This window comes from Thamnophis sirtalis, unplaced genomic scaffold (assembly GCF_051295495.1).
Source record: "Thamnophis sirtalis isolate CommonGarterSnake01/CBP01778 unplaced genomic scaffold, rThaSir2_p1.2 scaffold_7, whole genome shotgun sequence".
In the NCBI taxonomy this organism is placed as follows: Eukaryota; Metazoa; Chordata; class Lepidosauria; order Squamata; family Natricidae; genus Thamnophis; species Thamnophis sirtalis.
This window is the reverse complement of record NW_028261387.1, coordinates 63,961,775-63,983,818: the sequence shown is the minus strand read 5'-3', so window position 1 is coordinate 63,983,818 and position 22,044 is coordinate 63,961,775. Positions and strand designations below refer to the sequence as shown.

General features: G+C 36.7%; 1 long non-coding RNA gene across 1 annotated transcript; it reads left to right on the top strand.

Annotated features, from left to right (window-relative positions):
- The first annotated feature begins 431 nt into the window (after window positions 1-431).
- Window positions 432-13,828, top strand: LOC148044694 (uncharacterized). The gene is made up of 3 exons (XR_015697345.1): window positions 432-1,378; window positions 1,792-1,865; window positions 13,451-13,828. It is a non-coding gene; the product is annotated as an uncharacterized LOC148044694 (long non-coding RNA).
- The last annotated feature ends 8,216 nt before the right edge of the window (window positions 13,829-22,044 follow it).

Below are 22,044 nucleotides of genomic sequence, written 5' to 3'. Positions count from 1 at the left end.
ACTGGACGCTGCAGATCTTTCTTTGGTGCCTGCGAAGTAGGAATCCGGCGTGGTGGTACTCCGAGGATGTCAAGTTGCCTTGGTTTAAAGAGCCGCTGATCACGACTATCCTTACAAGCTGTTCATCCGCAGAGCTGCTCTCTCTCTCTCTCTCTCTCCTCCCCACCTCCACTAAAAATTATGTTGAGTAATTATGGCTGCAGTGGAAATATATAAAATACATCCTGAACCACCACCACCAACTCCTTTTTTTCCCTAAGATAATTTAAGATCAATTTTATCACTGATCAATTAAACCCTACAATTAAAATGCTTTTTGAATCATTCTATAAAATATATTAATTCCTGGAAAAATTGAACTAGATTATATACTTTCTATCCATTATTGTTTTTTTTCCATACACCAACTATGATTCTGTTATTACTCCTTGGGAAATATGTAAGATCAAATTGCTTGTGGCACTAGTTGAATAGATTCATGTCAAACATCTGTGTATAGAGAACTTTACATATACATATGTTCCACTATATGCCAGAGCCCAGTTTGTATCACATTTACTATATGCTGTTCAATGGAATAGTGATGTAACATTACGACTCTGGGCAGATTTATAAGGTGGAAGGAAAGTGTTTTTTTGTTGTTGGTTTTTGTTTTGCTAAACCAATCTCCTTCAAACTGATACACTTTCAGCTTTCCAACCATTATTTATTTTGTAAACAATTTTGAGAAGTGTCAATCAAATATATCTGGAGTTTGTCAAGTTAGGAAAAGTTACACATACACATTAATTTACACAACAGACTGAATAATAAACTACTGAGCTATACTGTTAATGTGTGTTATGTGAATCAATCCCTTGTAGCTAATGTATAATTTGATGAGTCATAAATCTAAGTGACTTAGTGAGTAAATCATATTAAGTACAGTTACACATTGTGCAACTGCTATCTTTACAGAGATGGTTATGCTATGATGACCTGGTGGTAAGCCTTGGTCTAATGACACCCATGCTGGATGTGAATTCAAAGAACTGTCATTTTGAAAAATCTGGATTACATCACACTGAGGGAGATTATATTAAACTAACTGTAACCCAACTCTTGTTTTTCATGAATCATAGCATCACTAGTACCAGACTAGTTAGAGTGTAAGCTTTGGAGAGTGAGGTTTTGGTTTGAAGACATGGGTAGGAGAAGTACTATGTCTAAGTTCTAGAGCAGAGAAGTGCATTTGAGAACCATTTGAGTCTTAACAGAGTGGAGAATGCATTTTGGATATAGCTTTGCCAATTAATCAGTTAAAGATATTGGGGAAAAGCAGTATTCGTCCCCCTTCCACACAAACAGAAACATTCATCTATAGAAGATAAAGATGCAGGTAAGCTAAACCAGCAGATAAAATATCAGCAGCAAAACAAGATTAATTAAATGATCAAGTTAGCCTTCTGAGAAGTTTTATTAAACTATCCTTTCAATATGCTAATATGTTTTATCTGTACCTAAAATGTATTATTTATATAATTATCAGTGAAAATTCTAAATGAACCCTGCATTGTATTTTTGTGTTCTCCTAACTAAAATTCTTTATTATAATCCACTATACAAATGAAAGACATAGTAACATTTCAGAACATGGTACAGTGCGCTTGGCAAAAACATAACAGAAAACATTAAAAATGCATTTTTTTTTCATTTATTTGAACAGTATTAACTTGTCTTATTCATTTTAATGAGATAAAATCAGGTGATGCTGATATTCTGTTGCAATAATTATTTTTTCTTCTTTTACAGTTATCAAATAGTCACTTGCACCTGTAGGAGGAATGGCATGGTCTGGATTCCTTTGAAATTACCTTTTTTTAAATGTTTGTAATTTATTTTTGGAAATAGTTTAACAATTCTTTCAGGCTACTCTTGTGAATATAAATTTTATTCAACTCTAGAGATGCTAATCTGATGCTGAAAAGAGAGAAGTTTTTTATCCATCCTACTGCTTAATGGCTAATGTTGATGTAGTCTCACTATAGAAACTTAAGGCAAGGAAGTTGCAAAGAAGTTGCTTATTTTAACTTTTCTATGCTATAGGTACAAAGTGTGAACAATATTCCGTTAATATAATAACTCTCCTAGAACAATACAAAGATTAACCTATATTAAAACATGTAAGCTACTGAGCCTAAATAATGATTTAGGCTCAGTATATTACACATTTTAATATAGATTAATTTTTCTATTGCTCTAGGAGAGTTATTATATTAACTGAATATTGTTCAGTGTTTTGTACCTATAGCATACAGAAGCATGAAACATCAAATGCTCAGGGAATGAAAAATGATTTCACCAAGAATCGAAACTGAAACAAAATTTTGTAATAATTTTAATGAATTTTCCTGGAAATTGTTTGTTCAAACAATTGTTCTAATTGGTGAAGGCTTCCTAAAAAGATAAAGTGCTGAGGTCCATTTTGTTACAGTTAGTCCTCGTCTTATGTCCACAACTGAGCCCAAAATTTGCTAAACAAGACAGTTGAGTGAGTTTTGCTCCATTTGTGACTTTTCTTGCCACGGTTGTTAAGTGAATCATTGCAATTATTCAGTTAGTAACATGGTTGTTAAGTGAACCTGGATCCTAACCCTAACCCATTTACTTTGCTTGGCAAAAGTTTGCAAAAGATGAACATATGACCCTGTCATAAATACATGCCAGTTGCCAAGCATCCAAATTTTGGTGATGTGACCATCGGGATGCTCCAATGGTCATAAGTGTGAAAAATGGTGATAAGTCACTTTTTCAGTGCCATTGTAACTTCACACGGTCACGAGATGGATGATTGTAAGTCGAAGACTACCTGGATTACATATGGATGGTACCTACATTTTTTTCTGTGGGTTCCTTTTGTCCATGCAGGATAGTTTTCATGAAGAAAGATATTCTGTATTTTGCCTTCAAATATTTTTAAACTTGTTCTAAGTAAATAAATATTTCAAATTATAGTGTGACTTCCTAGTCACTATATTGAAGTCTGCAGGGCATTTCTTGGGAGCCCAAAAGACCCTTTCCTGTATCATCTTCTGACTTCTTGTAATGTTTATCCCTGAAATCCATATGGGCACACTCTGTTCTTCTTTAGAACAGCCATGAAGACTTGGGTGGAAATTAAACCCTTCACATCATTGCACTTCCCATCTTTTATCTTCATTCTTTATTTATTTTACTGCAATTTATTGAGCGTTGTGATTGCCCAGAATCATTGAGAATTGGGCAGTGTACAACTTTAATATGTTACTATTATTATAAACAACAATGTGAAACGATAAAAATGCCACATCCAAACAAAACATCTGGCTGACTGTATGACCAGCTTGATGGACCAATTATTATGGTCCATCACATAGTCAGCCACATGTTCAGACTGGATTTGGCATTTTTGTCATCCTATCGACTCCTTCCCAAAGATCTGGAATAGGTGTGAATGTTTTATGGTGTTACGGATATCTTGCAGGATGTAAGTTTTTCTGTATACTAATATGTGAAATCACAGTGGCCAGTTTTTAGCCGAAATTGACCCTGTAATGCTTTTCCTTGCCAGCATTCTGTTCAAGGTTTTATTACTTTATTTCAATATAATTTCAAGCTCTCCAAAGCCATGGTGAGATGGGCAACAAACAAATTTAATAAATAAATAAATATTTATGTTTTATTTCCTGTACCTTCCATAAGTTCCCAATTTTAATTTGACTGGCTAATCAGTCAGTGCATTCTTCTTTTCTTTGATAGTTTGTTTGACTTGAAGTAAATCTCTGCCTCCATTTCTGCAGTGCAGGTATAATCTATCAATATCACTACTGGGATGTAATGCATGGTGAATACTGATAAGTTTTATTGTTTTATGTTCAGTTCAGGTTGTATCCAGTTAATAATTCCATCGTGTATCGTGTCATAGGTATGGCTCAGGTATTGATGGCTTTGATGATGTTTCAACCATCCAATTTTGTCTTTAACAATTTTCTTACTATTTGGATCTATTCCTAACTAACCACATTTTTAACTTGTCCCTGCTTGATGTTATCTAACTGCAAAATGCCCAGATACTTGTAGGCTTCATGCCGATATACCCTGGTGCTTTGGCCATTAGGCATTTCAATTCCACTACTATTCACTTCTCATGTATTGCTACTGTGGTATATTTCTGTAGGACTAATTTCATTGCTATACCTGTGCTAAAATACTTACAGTATTTGTTGCTGAATAGGATTTCAATTTCTGATTTTCCATATGCTTTTAGATCATCTGTATAAAGCAGATGTGTTATTTTAGTAGCAGTTTTTATTGTTGGGTAGCCACAATTTGTTTGCTTTAAAATCAATCAAAGATGGATTGTAGCCATCACATATATAGGTAATCCTTGACTTGGACCTGTTGCTTAATGACCAAAATTATGATGGACTTAAAAAAATTTCTTACATCCTGTCCTCAAAGTTATGACTGCCGTACCACCTCTGCAATCACATGGTCGCATTTCAGGCGCTTAGCAACCAGCTCACATCTACGACCGGTTGCAACATCCTGTAGTCATGTGGTTGTGTTTTGTGAGCACAAAATGGCAAAAAATACCCATCGGATAAGATTTAGATTTGAACTTATGACCATGTGATTTGCTTAATGATCACAATGACTTAATAACCATTGAAAAAATGGCAGTGACCTATAACTAAAATGTTGGGCTCAATTGTTGTAAATTGAGGACTACATGTCATAAGGCTGATAAGGACTAACCCTTGGAAGATGCTTCTCCTAATGTTGACTAGCACATATTTTTCATTTCGCGCCACCAATTCTGCTTTTATTGCTTTATTTTTTTTATAAACATTCTAATGTTTTTACCAAAACCAGATGTTCCCAAATATTTTGGAAGTTTTTATTTTTATTTTGGCTAGGCTACATTTGCAAGGTGGAGTATGAAAACACTCAAGAATATCAATTTGGAATGAGATACTGTATATCACAGCTGTCTATATACTTTATATTGTATAATCCTAAGTATCTTAGTCCAGCCCAGAATTTGGCTTCATCAAGATGAAGGGCCTAGGATAGGGGTCAGCAATCTGTGGCTCTGGAGCAGTATGTGGCTCTTTCATCCCTCTGCTGTGGCTCCCTATTGCTCAAAATATGTGTTACACCCGCCAATGTGCGACACCCACTGGAATGTGATTTCTTGAGCTTTTCAATCCCCAGTAGGCCAAACATGGTGAAATCCAAGAAAAGAAAAGTTTCAGAAGAAAACAGAATGCTTACTTCAACTACATATACTAGTTTTGTGGCTACTCAGGAAATAGTCATACATGGGAAGGATTTTGTCACTCCCGGTCTTTTCTGTGGTAAACGGGTCCAAATGGCTCTTTGAGTGTTTAAGATTGCCAATCCCTGGCCTAGGATGTAGCAGATAGCAGATAGACACAAAGAGAATTGAGAGTTTTTACTAAAGGTAAATTAATAAATGTCATATGCCCCATGAAATTTCTACAGTCTGCCCTCCTGATTTCTCTATGCAATTAATAGAAATTAATTAATTTCTCTTTGCAACTTTCTTCTAAAACAGATTTTTCCATTTCTTCCTATTTAATAGGCTACTGCTTGTATACTTAGGTTACTCCAGTTTCATCAGAATTTTAATTATTTTCTGTTCAAATGAGAAATTAATGAGCTTTTTTGTATAGGATATGCTTTTCATCTGATGCGACAGGCTTTTTAAAAAGAAAACTGTACCTGATTTGGTTGATCTAGACCCAAAAGAGCCATGAAAGCATTGGATTCTGAATAGGTTGACGTGTGTGTGTGTGTATGTATGTATGTGTATATATATGTATGTATGTGTATATATATGTATGTATGTGTATATATATATATATATATATATATATGTATGTATGTGTATATATATATATATATATATATATATATATATATATATATATATATATATATATTTTCATTCATTCATTCATTCATTCATTCATTCATTCATTCATTCATTCATTCATTCATTCATTCCCTATAAAGGTTGGATGGATATTTTACAAATCTATGCAGAGAGTCCTCAACTTATGACTATTAGTTTAGTAACTATTTGATGTTATGACGCCTTTGAAAAAAATGATTTATGATCAGTTCTTCTACTTACAATTATTGTGGCGTCCCTGTGATCATATGGTCACAATTTGGGCACTTATTAACTTAAGCTTCTATTTGTGATGGTTGCAGTGCTTTTTTCGCCCTCCCCAGGCTCCTATAAAGCCTCTGGAGCCTGGGGAGGGCGAAAAAACAATGCAAAAAATGAGGGGGTTGTGCATGTAGTGCATTCATACGCACTGGGGGGCGCATTGCATTATGGGTGCAGCACGCCCATGCACGACTTCCCTGCGCTTTCCCACTTATGGCACGCGGGCCAAAAAAGGTTCGCCATCACTGTTCTATACTCTAATTGTATTACTATCATACATTTACAATGTTCTCTATACTATATTCTACTACTATTATTTCTTTGCTGTTGTAGAGCAATGTTTTCCTCTTATGTAGTCTATTCTGTCTTTAATTCCTCAATGGCTGTAATGGCGAACTTATGGCACGCAGAGCCCTCTCTGCGGGCATGCCAGCCATCGCCCCAGCCCAGCTCCACCAGGCATGCATGTATGACTCCTGCCGGCCAGCTGGTCTTCAGGTCTCTGTCAGGCATGCATGGGGGAGGATGCACATGCACATGTGTGGGGGTGAGGCGGATGTGCGGGGGGGACTTGCATTGCAGTTTGGGGCTTCACACAGCACTCCCACACCATGTTTTGGCTTCCAGCTTGGTGCAAGAGGCCTTCCAGGAAGCCAAAATGGGGCATGGGGGCACCGCACGAGCACCTTCCATTTTGAGTCTGGAAAGCCTCCTGCACCAACCTGGAAGCCAAAATGGGAGAGGCGATAGGGCACATGTGCAGAGAGATGTGCAGGGAGCACAGAGGTGTCATGCCACGCATGTGTGGGGTCAGGGTACATGCGCAGGGATCATGCAGGTGGGTTGTGCATGCATTGCATTACAAGTGTGGGTGCTTTCGGCACTCAACGACAGGTTAGCCATTACTGCTCTATGGGATTTCTTCTATTTTTTTTTCTTCTCTGTTAATGGCCAGCATATGAGGTACTTGCAGCTTTCCACCTGTATTTTGCTTTGCCTCTCCTCCCCCCCCCCCGCTGGACCACCAACTCCCTTTGAAGGGGGGGGGAACCCTTCTTTTATTTGGCTGATGGTAGCAGAGCTCCCAAACACATGTCTATCTCCTCCATTATCCTCTCACACCTTTTTGAAGATTGCAACTTTATTAGCAACTCTGCCATGCTGACTCTGGGGAGAAGGTCAGATAAGAAGGGAGGAAGGCAGCACAGGTGCCTGCAATTTTTTCTGGCAGCCTCTTTTTCAAGATGGTAGTTGTGAGGTATAAGACAATCTTCCCAAATGGGACTCTCTAGACCTGATGGACTATACCGACCATCTGTCACAGTCAAAATGATTTTTGTTAATTCTCCATTTTCCAGCCTAATGATCGTCACTAGCTATATTCACACAAAACTCAGGACTACAAATTTGTATCAAGTACATGCTGTCCTAGTATGTGTGTGAACCCATTTGGTTTGTTTAGTTAATGGCTCCATATGTTGTGCCATTCCCGAGAAGTGAGGTAACTAAGGTATGTTTAAGTTAACCATAAGTATGTCATGTGAATATAGCTGAAAGCAGTCTGGATTTGCTTGAAAATGTTCAGCATACTTAGGTGATTTGCATCCATTTCCTAGCATTTCCAGAACACAATTCAAAATTGCTGTGTTCTACTATGAATTATACTTTGATTTGGTAGTCTGGACAAACATGGTTTTATCATGTTACCTGGGAATTGCTTGATCCTGGGATTCCTGAGGAAGTGGACAGGATCATTAAACCTCATAATACTGGAACCTGAGTTAGACCCATGTCCCTCCTGGTTAAGTCTTCCTGGAAGGTGATGTATGATCGGGTCCATGTAGTAATAAATTCATACTGTGTTAGGTAAGCTCCCTGTTGGGAGAGCAAGTGCGTTCAGGGAAGCATTGTGAGAGTTGTGTTGGAGAACACACAAACCAGCATATCAAGACACTGCAGTTTAAATAGGCTTTTACTTTTGTGGAAATAGAGGTATCAGAGTCCATCAAACAGTCCAAGTCATACACGGATAAGACAGTCAGTCATCAATGTCTTTCAGTTAAGGGATAATCCAAATAACATAGTCCATAATCATACAAACAGTCTGGTACTCAAAGTTTGCTAGCAGTTGCAAAACTTACAATAGCTCATGGCACTTTCTAACAGCCAGCTTCCAAAACACTCAGATCAGATCAGCCCAGCATCTAACAAACAGAGAGTTAACAATCATTCTGGCTCCCTCTTACAGCTGATTGAGGAAACAGCAACCAATCACATTTTACAGTATGATTTAAAGAAACAGGTACAGCATTGCTATATGATTTATATATTGCCAACCCAACCCTAACATACTGGAATGATGGAATGGTTCTGCCTACCTTGCAGGAGATGGTAAGCCCCTTCCTCTTCCTTAGGGTCCCAAACAAGTTTCATTCAGTCTCCGCCCATCTCTTTTTGGGCCAAGTTGTTAAGAAGATTATCAGATTGCAGTTGTAGAAGATCCTGGAAGAAACGGATAATATAGACCAGTAATGGCTAACCTTTTCATTGTCGTGTGCCAAAAGTGCGCACATGCATGTGAGAGCGTGCGTGCATGTGCCCACACTCATATTGCAATGCATGCACTTCCCCTTGTGTGCGCTCACCCCTGCGCAGGCCGACATGACTCCCCCCCTCCATATGTGCTTGCGACCCCCCCAACCCCATTTTGGGCCTAGAAGGCCTCCCTGCAGCCTCCTGGGACCAAAAACTGGGTGCAGCCCCCTGTGCTGCCCCCACACATGCATGCATGACCCCGCACATGTGTGCACATCTGCTACATGCGCCTCACACATGCAGAACCAAAACCCAAAAATTGGCTGACCAGCAGGAGGCGCGTGCACATGCACAGTGGAGCTGAGCTGGGATGACAGCTTGCGTGCCTGCAGACTGGGCTCCATGTGCCACTTATGGCACGCATGCTGTAGGTTCACCATCACAGATCTAGACTCACTTCAGCCAGGTTTCAGACTGGGTTATAGTATGGAAACAGTATTGATCTCATTGTAGATACACTCTATCTATCATGATCTCTGAATCAATTACACATCCTGGGAGGAATGTGTTGAGATCATTCTCCTCCTTTCTCAGTGGTTCCTAAGTTGATAGATGGGGAAAGGTGAAGCCCCTAGTTTGTAGACTGCGTCTGGATTCAATGCTGTTGTCCCTACTATCTAACATGCACATAAAACTACTGGACAATGTCATCCATCAATATGAAATTAGGTTTTACTAATATGGTGATGATATTCAACTGTTGATTGCTGGTTGAACAAGTCATGTAATCAAAATTTAAGAAATGTAAGTTCTTACAATCATGTTTTAAATAAACCAAATATAGTAGCAGCTACCATGGGGTATGGGAATAGAGTGAAACAGGTGTGTGTATATCTCTAAGAGCTGATTTTACTGTATGACACCGTAAATTTGCAGCCTCACATCATGCATTATGATGGTTTGACCAGAAAGCACACAACTATGCCAAAGGTTGCCCTGAAAAGCTATATTTGCACAAAATGCTTTCCCATGGTCAACTGAATCATGGTTTACTCAATAAATCAATTTTCTGGGTTTGCGTAATACTGAAACATAAATGACTACATGGCTTGAGTTTACATAAGATGATTGGCTGAAATATGGTTGGCTACTCAGTGCATGAAGTGAATAGAGCTAGACAGCTTGGAGCCTCAAAATAAATCTTAGAAAATCACTGAAGTTATTCCTCTTTGGGATTAACATTACTTTAGACAAAAGACAAGGTAGCATCTTATATGATAGGCATGCATAAATGCATAACACAGGGCACAACTATAATTTGGTCTAATATTTGGAATGATACTGCTTCAAATATTCAGTTAATCAGTTAAATTTATATATCTTTGCTGAAGAATGGCCTACTACTAGAATATTTGATTTGCAGAATTTATCCTTTAATAAAAGGCTACTGAAAATGTAAATTACATTTAGAGACCTGTCATTTTTAGATACTGTATTAAGTATATGTTTCTCTATGATAAGTAAAAATGGCTGAAAAATTTAATACAAATACTCTATGTATCTCAGCTTAATTTTATCATTTCATCTAAATACCCTGTGTTGCATTCCACACATTCAGCAGCTTTGCAGTTCTCAAGGGGACTGTATATGTCGTGTGTGTGTAAATCTTATATATGCATCTTGGAAAGAATTCTTGAACTACCAATCATACTTAAGATAACTACGGTAAATGGAATTTATCTTGTCATTCTAGCTGATGAAGAATTGGGCATTGGCTATCCAGAAAACTACTTTGGTTCCTTTTGTTTTCACTTTCAGAAATCCATGCAAAACTCAATTTTTCTGGAGAATAATACAGATATTGACTAATTCTGAAATACTAAATGCACTGAAGAGGTATGACCCATTGAATGCAATAGCATAGTGCTTGCAATTAAAAATAAATTTGAAAGCAAGTCACTAATCCATTCTGTTTATAAATTACTTGATATATTCAGCTTTGGTTCTAATTAACCAAGATAAATTTGGTTAATTGGAGATTCTGATCTCCATGTAATTCAGGCATACTGTGATATATCGGCCAAAAATTCAAATTTCTTCTCCATAACTACTACTTGTTTTGTGATTAAAGAAACAGAGAAAGAATCAAAACAAACAAATAAGAAAGTCCCATGAGTTGGTGATATAAGAATCAGCTATGCTTAATCTTGTTTTATATATCCTAGTAAGCCGGAAGTTGATAACTAGAAGCTGCAATCTACATTTCTGGATGAGACAGTGGTGGGGAGTTCCTTTCCCCCCTCTTTGTGGGAAGGATATTGTTTGAATTATAATAACTATTATTTTGCAAATTTTAGCTTCTTTACAAATTTTGTGAATTTTCTATCTTAAATGTCACAAAAAACATCTCCAGTTTTGAGTCAGAGGGAGATCCGGAAGAAATGAAAAGGGAATTTTCATACAGACCGGATGCATCTTGTACTGAGCCGTAGTTTAAGCATGGCTTAGTGGATAAACCACAACTATCAGATTCACATGCTGATAGCATGTGATTTATATTTATATAGGCAGTCCAAACTTCATCTGGAAGCTCAGATAAACAATAAGCCAGAAGTTGTCCAAATTAACTCAGACAAGGATTTGCATTTCCACTTTTACCCATAGGGCCAGCTATGACCCCTACATAACCTCTACACAACCCCATAGGAATCTGACAACAGCCAATTGAATATTAAAGGACATGTTAAAGGCTATTATAATTATAATTTGAATTTATTTTATTAAAAAATCTTAAATTTTCTCACATATAAATCTGTTACTCGGGATGTTTCTTTTTTTAATGACCCAGAAGTGATTTTGAGAAGCCACCAAAGCAGGGCTGATGGTAATATGGCTGTCCCATGACTACCACTTAATAAGGAGGCTCTGTATAGGTTGCATGGCTATTTATTACTATTAACATTAATTTAATCAAGTATTTAATTGCTTGGAATATTTCTACTTTCCATTGGATACAAGGTTTGAGTTTACAACTGCACTGAAAAAATTAGGAGAATTTTTGTTTATGTTTAGTTTTGAGAAAAAAACACATTGGCTAAATAGCATTCATATATAAGCTAACTAATTCCTGATTTGTCATAGCATTAAGCATTTTAATGTCCTTTTCCCATTAGATTTCATCGTTTATCTTTTCTGGGCACAGTTTGAAGTTGTTACTGTTATTCTTTTGTTACATTAGCTTTTATATTTACATTGTTATAAAGTTTATTCAAGAAAGAGAAAGTATATATAGGCAGGATTCCTATGACAATATTATTAATTCTAGTTTTAAAGATAAGGAAATACAAAAGCATGGCCACTCTTTCTATTTCAATTGGAAATAATAGGAAATGGGTTGCAAAATAGCTGGATATCACAGTATTGGAGAAGACTGACAAACTTATAGCAGTAAAACTGGAAAACAAACAAATGATATGTTATTCTGTATAAGTTCTTACTCTGTTAAAAAAAAGTGTAATTAAGCTGAGGTCATTTAATGCAATGTTTTGAACATTTATTATAACCACACTGATTTTTGCAATTAGCTGTTTTTTAGACAGGGGTTTCTAGGTCTTGTAGTTGTCTTTGAAGCACAAAGCTGCATGTATATTGTGACATTTCTCAAGCAGCCAACAACAGCAGCTGCCACGCAATCTTCTCTGCCAGACAGAAGAATTTGATGAAAAGTAGGAGGGAAGAGAAGGAAAAAAAACCCCTAACTCCCATTTTTATTCGCTGCTGATTTAAGAGTCCAGATGTTCCTTTGTTAGAAACAGGCAGACACCTTTATACCCCAAGAATTCATTAAGCAATTTCTGCTAAAAAGGACAAAACCAAAATCACAAGGGTATCAATTAGTACCTGTTTGTTGTTGAACTGAGGGCTAATGTAGAGAAAGCAAACTTGTCTTGTTCACCTTCTGACTAGGTTTCAAAAGGGAACTTTTAGAATGAAAAATAGAACTGTAATTAGGTTTCTCACCTTGAATTAGATGGAGCCTCTCTTAGAGATTAGGGTAGAAAAACAGAATCCAAAGCATACACAGGGACAGAATTTTCAGGTTATTTTTCGGCAAACCAGCAATATTACTTAGCTAAATGGAAGGAAGGACGATAAAGTCATTATGGGCAATGATATATATGACATCAGTAAAGGCACAGAGGCAGCTAGAAGGACATAGAATTAGAAAACTTTACACTTCTATACCCAACATGTGTATTTTGCTGTTGAATTAACGAATTTGTGTCGGGACTTTTTTTGTTAAAAAATGTTAACTGGAATATAAAAGAACGATGTAATGGGATGGGGTTGAGTACACATACCTGGAAGGTGGTAGAACAATCTCTTTGAATCTCACCATGGGTGTCTAAATTCTCCCCCATCTCCAATCTCTACTGCACCTTCTCACCACTTCTGGGAAGAACCTATTTGGTAAAGATATCCAGATAAATATTCTCTGAGGCTAGAGAAGGCAATATGACAGCCTTTTCATCTTCTTTCCTTCTTTAGGTTAACCAAGAAGGAAGAGTCTTAAATTTGTTTCTGAATGAGAGTCACCAATACATAATCTGCTCTATGTGTACCCACCTAACAAAATCTGAATAGGTCAGATCAATCTATGATATTTGAAATAAACAAAATGTATATTCCATCTAGGTCCATTGGCTCATAACCTGTCCAATCCAAATTTCAAGGGTATAGACTGCGTCCTCTGAGGTCCATTAATAACGGCAGCAAGACTGTTGGTGGCGCAAGATTGGAAGAAGGAAGATTTGCCTACAATTCAAGAATGGACATTGAAAGTCACAAATTTAGCCAAGATGGCTAAAATATCTGCATATCTTAAAGACCACTCAAATGAGAGATATAAACGAGACTGGAAAAAATGGATTGATTATATACAAAATAAATATGGGACTAAGAAATTCCAGATAGCCTATGCTTAAGATCAGGAATGATTTAAATTGTTTAAAGATAGCTTAGCAAGAAGGAGCTAAGCTCAATGTAGAGATGTTGTTAATTCTTATTCTTTTTTTTCCCAATATATTTTAGACCGTGTTTGTTAAAAATCTATACCATGTACAGATCTATACCATGTACAATCTATACCCCCCTGACTGGGAAGTCAGGGGGGGGAGGAGGTCGGGGCGAGGGTGGGTGGAGGGAATATATTAGGTTAGACAAGAGGTGTTAGATCTCAATGTAATGTGACTTCACATGCATACTGTTCTTTTTTAATTTTTCTTTAAAAATAGGATAGGCCAAGTATATTGATATGTAGCGGAAATACACCAAGGAGCGGAGGAGTGGGAAAGAAGAAAGGTGGGCAGAGAGGGATGGGAGAGAGGGTGGGAGGGAAAGGTGAGAAGGAAGGGGGGGAGTGGATGTGGAGAGAGGAGTGGTAGAGGGGGAGGGGAAGTAGGGTAGAGGGGGATGATGGAGGGAAGATAGAAAGTTGGTGGGTGGTGGAAGAAAGAGGTGTATGGAGAGCGGAAAAGTTATATTGCGTTTCTATTTTCTGGGGCCTTGTTGACAAGAGGAATTGATGCAATTATTGTTTAATGCTGTATGGTGTTGGCTATGTACAGTATACATGTGAGTGTATGAAAATGAAAATAAAAAATTTGTGACAAATTTCAAGGGTACAGATTGCTTTTTATATCTGGCATTTAGCCAATCCCAGGGAGAAATGCTTTCATTGCTTCTGAAAAAGCAACATAAAATTAGCCTTCTGTTCTTTAAAGGATCACTCTTGATTTTCATTGAGGTTCATTTTCCTGGGCTTTGGATAGCTTTATCCATTTGCCTGATTGACAATTCAGATTTGATTGACAATTCCAGTATAAATTTCCTTTAACTTTTGTGCACGAACTCCTTGGGATAGCCTTACTTGCTAATCACTAACAGGATACTTATAAGCATTATAAATATATAACATTGGTGCTTTTATCCCTGAACTATTTCCAAGTTAAAATAGTTATTTGCTGTGCTGATTGCATCACTTAGGGAAACCTCTTTTTTCCCTGTATATAACATGTAATTCTAGTTGCAATGTTTTTATTTATATTCTTAAGTGTGCATAAATAATTCTCACATATTTTGAATCAATTTAAATTTTAACCTTCAAAAATGTGGATTTTGTTCCAAGCTAATTTGCTCTCTTCATGCCTGAACTTCACCAATCTATTGTGTGGAAAAGACATTACAATTGCAGTTCAGTTGCCCAAGGACATTTGTCCAAGTCTGGCCAAGAGAGACCATTCTTTAGAATGGATTAACAAAGTTGTGCTTTAATGAATATAAATCATAGATTAGTTCCATATTTCAGGCATGCTAACAAGGAACAAATGTACAGCTTCAGACAGGTGTGTAATAAGTGTGCATCTATACAATATTCAAAATGATGCTAATACTGGATTTACTTATGCCATGTTTCTTTCTAAATAAAGAAGTTCAGTCTGTTTTTTTCCCCCATTTCTAGCTTGTGAGTGCCAAAAATGAAAGATGGTAATAGACTGTGCTAATCGTGTGGAAGTTAAAGACCAATACTTCTGGAGGATACTAAACAGCCATGGAAAGTGGCTGGCTTTTGCCAAACAAACTGTTCAGTGTATTTTTTATTTTAATAATTGGACTTTCTCCTGATGAAAAACAAGAACAGAAACTAAAGAACTACTAACTAAATAGTCTGGAAATACAGAGTCGAAGCCTTAAAAGGTTGGTGCATTACAAATCTTAATTACTGCTAGTTATTGCCCATTTTGCTTAAGTCTAATTAATGTTGCAGACCTGAAATCTATGAAAGACCACAGGTTCCCTAGTAACAAATCACTGAAACTGATCCTATCTGAGTTATAATACCGATTCTCAGCACAGTTAAATATTAGAAAACAGTGCTAAATCATATCTGTTGTGGTAGGACACACTTGGATATGGCCTGTTGTCACTCAGAAATATGTTTCTGATAGGATGATTCTGCACATTTTGAGGCTCTTCCTCTGGTAGAGATTGTCGAAAATAGTATTTCTTAATATCAGCAGTTTTAAGATGTGTGGACTTCAACTCCCAGAATTCCTCAGCCACAAGTTATGTTGAAGTCCCCACGTCCCCAGGTTGCTAAACTTGAGAAACAGTGGTCTAAAAGCAGTCTAGAGAGTGTAATAAGACGAATTGCCAAAAAAGTAAGCCTATTTGGCTATAAGGGAATCTCCATGGCCTAGATTTGTAAGAAGCATTATCTCGGTTTTCCAAAACATCTGTTATAACAGTTCCGATAATAACATTGATATTCTGATTCAAACAAACTGGAAGTTGATTATCTGTGAATATCTGGAGCGCATACCAGCCACAAGATGTTGGTTGCGATACAGACATGATTTCACTGTTGATGGGGGAAAAAATACCTGGCAGTGAAACTGATTGAAGATGCTTGGAGCTGAATACGAGAAGCAGGTGCTAGAACAAGGAGACCTACTGTTTGGTCATTTGCATTTAATTGGCTGCCTAGATGCTGTATCAACCTGGTGATGAGCCTGATTGGATAAACTACCATACTGGTTTCAATCAGCAGGTGTTGAAGCAAAAACTTTCCTGATGGCCATCTGGATTATAAATTGTTTTCTGAACATAGTGTGTCATAAAATGTTGAGGTTTTTTTTTAAAAAAAAACTGTTTTCAAATATACAGGCTTCATAGGAAGTGTTTCATTTCTTTATTAGAATTATTTGTTGTTGTAATTTATTGAAGTTGCTTTTTTGTTATTAGAGAAAGGCAAAAGAGAGGAAAAGCATTTGCTGATGGATATTCTGAGATACTTGAAAAAATTAATTAAAATGAATGTGTATTAGGGTTGGTATTATAATTATGTCAATCTTGAACATTAACTTATTTATTTTTCAATTTTCCATTAAACCAACATACAAATCTCAGTGAATTGAAATGAAAATGTGAGATTTCTGAGCAACAGCTGAATTGGGCCAATTTTAAACAAATCCTAAGATTCAACTGTATCGAATGCTGTATATAAATACTGTACAGTATTTTCCCACAGTATTCTAATTATACAGTGAGACAATGTAAGTACATTTTCTAAACTTTAAATAGCAGCCAACACTGCTTAATCAGAGAATCAGTAGGGCCACTATTGCTGTGAAAACAATTGGAAGGAACCTCTATTGGAATGGGAAAGGGTCCATTTTATCACTATGGATACAACCTCTTCAGGCTTTGAATTAGTCCTGATTGAATACAGAGAAACAATGGGTTGGATTCCAGAATCCATAAATGAAGGAAAACAGCTACTAGTAAAGTTCTGGACGTGTAAAATAGCACATATAACCTGCACTTCTTGTGCTTCTGTTTCCGCTTGTACTAACCCAAATGAGAGACCATTTTTGAACCGAATTTTATCTTTAATGTCCAAGGGTCTAATGTATACTGTATATAGTTATAATCTTCCTGAAAGAAAGAAAAAGAAAACCTTTCACATTCAGGAGGAAATTTTTGGATCCAACTCACTGATTTTAAAATATACTGCATATTTTTTTAATCAAGAAACCAAGTTTCATTAAAAAGCTACCAGAAAGTACAGTTGTTTGGAATAGGAGAGAAATAGGAATAAAAACTATCTGGAATGTAATGGTGATTTCCTCAAAGTCTTTTCATGTTGTCATAAAATAATTAAAATAAATGGCAAGTTTATTCAGGCTTCTCTGAAGAGAGCTTTTTGTAGAGATGGTGCCATGACAATAGAGTTGCATCTTAATATTACAGCCATGAGGCATTTTATATTGGAACAGATTATGTCCTTCGGTTATTCTTCAGATCCTAGGCTGGCTCGCCCAATAATCAGGAAAGATATCAAATCAATGGCAGACTGGTTTTTCTCATCGGTCATTGCAGTCCTATCATTGATGGATGGTTGTTTTTTTTTTGTTTTTTTTTGTTTTTTGCTTTTTACCATTCTTTGATTGAAAGTTGCTAGTAATACTGTATGCACACATACCAAAGAGTATGGGGGGAAGCAATGCATTTATCAGTTATTAAATGTGAGCCCTATCTTTTCTATAATGAGATCATCTGCTCGTTTTAGCATCACAACAAAATTGAGAGTTGGAATAAAAGTGACCAGCCAAAATCACTCCAATAAATCAAGGGTCAAATGGGGATTTACAGTACATCTGAATCATTTTCACTATAATTATCTCACACACACACACACACACACACACAAACAAAACTGACAATATTACCCTCAGGGTTTGATTACTATAATTTCTGAAATTTAAAATTCTAACATTTCTTTTAACAGCATGTGATTTCTGAATCTGAAGGACAGCTAGTAGACAAAGAAAGTTTCTTTTTCCCTTTCATTTTCTCAAAAATTTATTCACAAAAACTATGATGCTATCTACTGGCAATACTCAATACTGCATTAAATAGAGATTTTGCACTCTGATTATGGTGTTGCCACCAGTGTTGTCTCTCAGTGCACTAGGAAAGATATACAGTACATCAGGACACTTCCACCTAGTATAGAAATATATTAATTGGCCCCAGCTATATTACGATGCATTTTTCAGGTTGACCAAATGGTCTAAATGGAGTGTTCCAGAAGACATTTCTATCAGACGCAAATCTTCCTTCATGTTTCACCACAATGCATTTGTTGTGACTGAAAGACCCACTGATTTCTGCTGAAAGAAGAGAAAGATGATGGGAACCACATTTCTTCCTGAATATTTCTGGGCAAACAAGTCAGTTTTAACAGTCCAAGAGATCCACATCTAAAACCTGTATTTTAGCCCCTCCTCTCTGTCATATCTCTGAAGGTTTTTCTTTTCTTTCTTTCTTTTTTTTGTCTAGAACCAGCAATCCAGGAAATGGGAATGTCCAAAGAAACCCAAAATACAGAAGTAGTTATACTTTTAATATATTAATTTAATTGAAAAACATTGTATTCATCGAATCTGGTTGTTTTAAGAAATATATCTAACCTTGAGAGGGCAGTGCTTTTAAAAAAAACCTCCCCCACATGATAGGCTCCTGATTGTTGAAATGGTACCATCAGATCAGAATACAGAAGCATAAACATTAGGTTGCCTAAGACCCTTTAAATATAACTCAAGTATACTGGGAAACTCACAGGAACGTCCAGCCTCTTATATCTTCATATCTGCATATAAGAGAATAAGAGATGTTGTTAGGCATTGTGATGCGCTATTTCCTCATGCTATTTATAGAAGCAGTCATCACTAGTGTACCCATGTTGATTCATTGGAGCTATTTCAGCCTATCTGCCTCCAGCATGTGCTGTTTTTATTTCTTTTACTGTGTTTCTGCAGCCAGCTTACCTGATTAAATCAAAAATAATTCTTACTAAGTAAACACCCGGCACATGCACTTCTGCAGGTAACATCCTAGTGTCATTCTGTTTTCGATAACTTCCCCAAAGCCAGGCTTTCTAAATTGAATGCAGTAACTTTGTGCTTTAGTGATAGCTTAGAAGAAACAGCACTTGATGTCCTGGAGATAAGATCTTTCCTTCTGGATTTCTCTTTCAGCAAGTCCATCATTTTGTTTTTATACATAATTGCAAGATCAATGATTGTATCAGAACTCAGAAAATGCAGCCATTCATTTTAGACAGGTCCATTCAAACTACTATAAATTCTTCCTTCGTTTAAGCACCTTCTTTTTGTTTTGGACTGGAACTGTCTAAATTACGATAAAAAGATGTTGCTACAAGGATCATGTCTAGAACTTAGTTTCTTAAAAATAGTGTTGTGGCAGTGTAACATTCTTTTGTTAAATACTATTTTATTGTGTTAACCTCTTTTGCAAAACGATTGCCAGAATAATATTTTAATTAATATTATAATGGGATGCTGTAGAGCCAGGCAGGGGGCACCTGCAACCTCCACTACTGGTTCAAGCGAACCGGTCTGAACCGGTAGAATACCATCTCTGTTCCAATCCTGATATACTCTGGAACTTCCCAACCAAGACCTCACCTGCTGAGCATCTACCTCTCTCAGTGTAGCCGTTTTCCAGCCTATGCTAGGTTCTTTTCTTGTAGTGAGACAGGTGCTACATACTAGAACAAAGTACTGTAATATCTGTCTTACATTGGGACAAAGAGACAGTATTTGCAGGAAAAAAAAATCAGAGATATTCTTTCCAGTCCCCTAACCCTGGGCAAAAACTCTAGGAATGAATCAGACTCTCAGCTGCTATTACTTTAAAGGGTGAACAACTGCAGCAAGGAATGCTTTACGGCTCTGCTCACTGAGATTCTCATATATGTGTTGATTCGTTGTGCTGTATTGTTTTCAGATAACTGTATTTTGACTATAACAACTTAGCATAACAACTGAGGATGCATTACAAAACACATAATATGCAAGTATTTTAAAGAAGGCAAGAAAGCCATCAAAAACAATCTCCTTAACCATATTTTGAGGTACTAAAAGTATTAATTACAATTTTAGAGGAAGGCCTTTCCATTCTTTACAAAACAACAGATTGTTAGAAAGGACTTAGGACTCCAATTGTCTGTCAACAGGATAAGTCTCCCCAAATTAACAGAAATATACCAATGAATAGAGTCTCTCTGAGGGAAAAAGGCAGCTTACAAAAATGAAATAAAATAAATGAATTCAGCTACTGGTTGAGGAGGCAATGGCTAAGAATGCTGCTGACTGCTCCATTTTTAAGTCCCCGTCATCGTCCCCTAGTTCTGTGACCCAGGCCAAAACTGCTATTAAGGTGCTGGGCAATGTTGGGATTCAAATTTTTTTACTACCGGTTATGTAGGTGTGGCATGGTGGGCGTGGCACGGCATGGCTTGGCTTGGTGGGCATGGCATGGCGGGTGTCACAGGGGAAGGTTACTGCAAAATCCCCATTTCCTTCCAATCAGCTGGGAATCAGGAGGCAGATAATAGATGGGGGTAGAGCCAGTCAGAGGTGGTATTTACCGTTTCTACGAACTACTCAAAATTTCCACTACTGGTTTTCCAGAACTGGTCAGAACCTGCTGAATACCTACCTCTGGTGCTGAGGACAAAATCCATCAGCCCTGAGGTGTTTTCAGAACTGAATTTGCTGCCATTCAATTCCAGTTGCTGTACAAATGGTATTTGGAGGAAAGGGGATGGTGCTAAGCATCATATAATACATAATATTGTAAGCTCTACCATTTTCTCTTACTTTTTATATATATTTTATGGCATAGCAAGGTTTCAGAGAGGAAATGCTTTAAATACCTGTAATATCATTTTTGAGGTAGGATAGTCAGAACTTGTTTTTCCAGATCTAACCATACTATAGATCTGTAGAAAGACATCTGGATTTGTATTCACTTGTTTTTCTTATTATTCCTAATTTTAAATCACTGAAAGGAACTTCAACATTCATCTAGGGCAAGCCTGGCAAGCTTTTTATACCTGGAGCCTTCATATAATAATCCTCTGGGGAAATGAGAGTCGAGATTGTGAAGGCAGCGATGTAAAGGGATACAAAAATACGTTTTTCCTGGGATTTTGGCTTTTCTTACCTTAAAAACAAGAAAGAAAAATCAGTGGTGCAATTACAAGGATTACCAAAAATAAATAAATGGTGGCCCATTCTTGAACTGCTGAGACAAAAAAAAAAGATTGCCACTACTTTATGGTGATCATTCAACATCCATTTAACAACTAAAGGGCCATCATTTTTTGAAGCAGTCTTTTCCACTGTTAAACAGTTTCTGCTTTCTGAAACCTGTCATTTCTGCAGCAGAAAATAAATGTTTTCTTCTGTGTTTGTGGCAGTTTTTCTAATATTTGAAAATGACAACATGACGTTCTACAATTTGACTTATTTTCTTATATTTGTATGTGGGGGTGTGCATACTTATATCCCACCCTGTTTGGTTGGTTTTTCTTCTCTTTGGATTTATTTATTTTTTCTTTATGCATGCTATGCATAAATAAAACTATTATTAAAAAAAGAATGGCTATGGTATTTCAATCAAAATAAACAACAGCAAGGAAAGCTTAATGATATAGGAGAGGTTTCTAAATATAATTTCCTTGTCAACGAAAACTGGGTTAAAATAAACAAGCTGTGAATGACTGAATTGGTATTATTTATATGGTGTAATTGAACTACTACTTAATTATAAGGAATTAAATTACTGAGCAGGAACAAGTCCAGCTATTAAATATGAATTGAAGACATGGATAAAATTATTCTCACAGCAGACTAAAT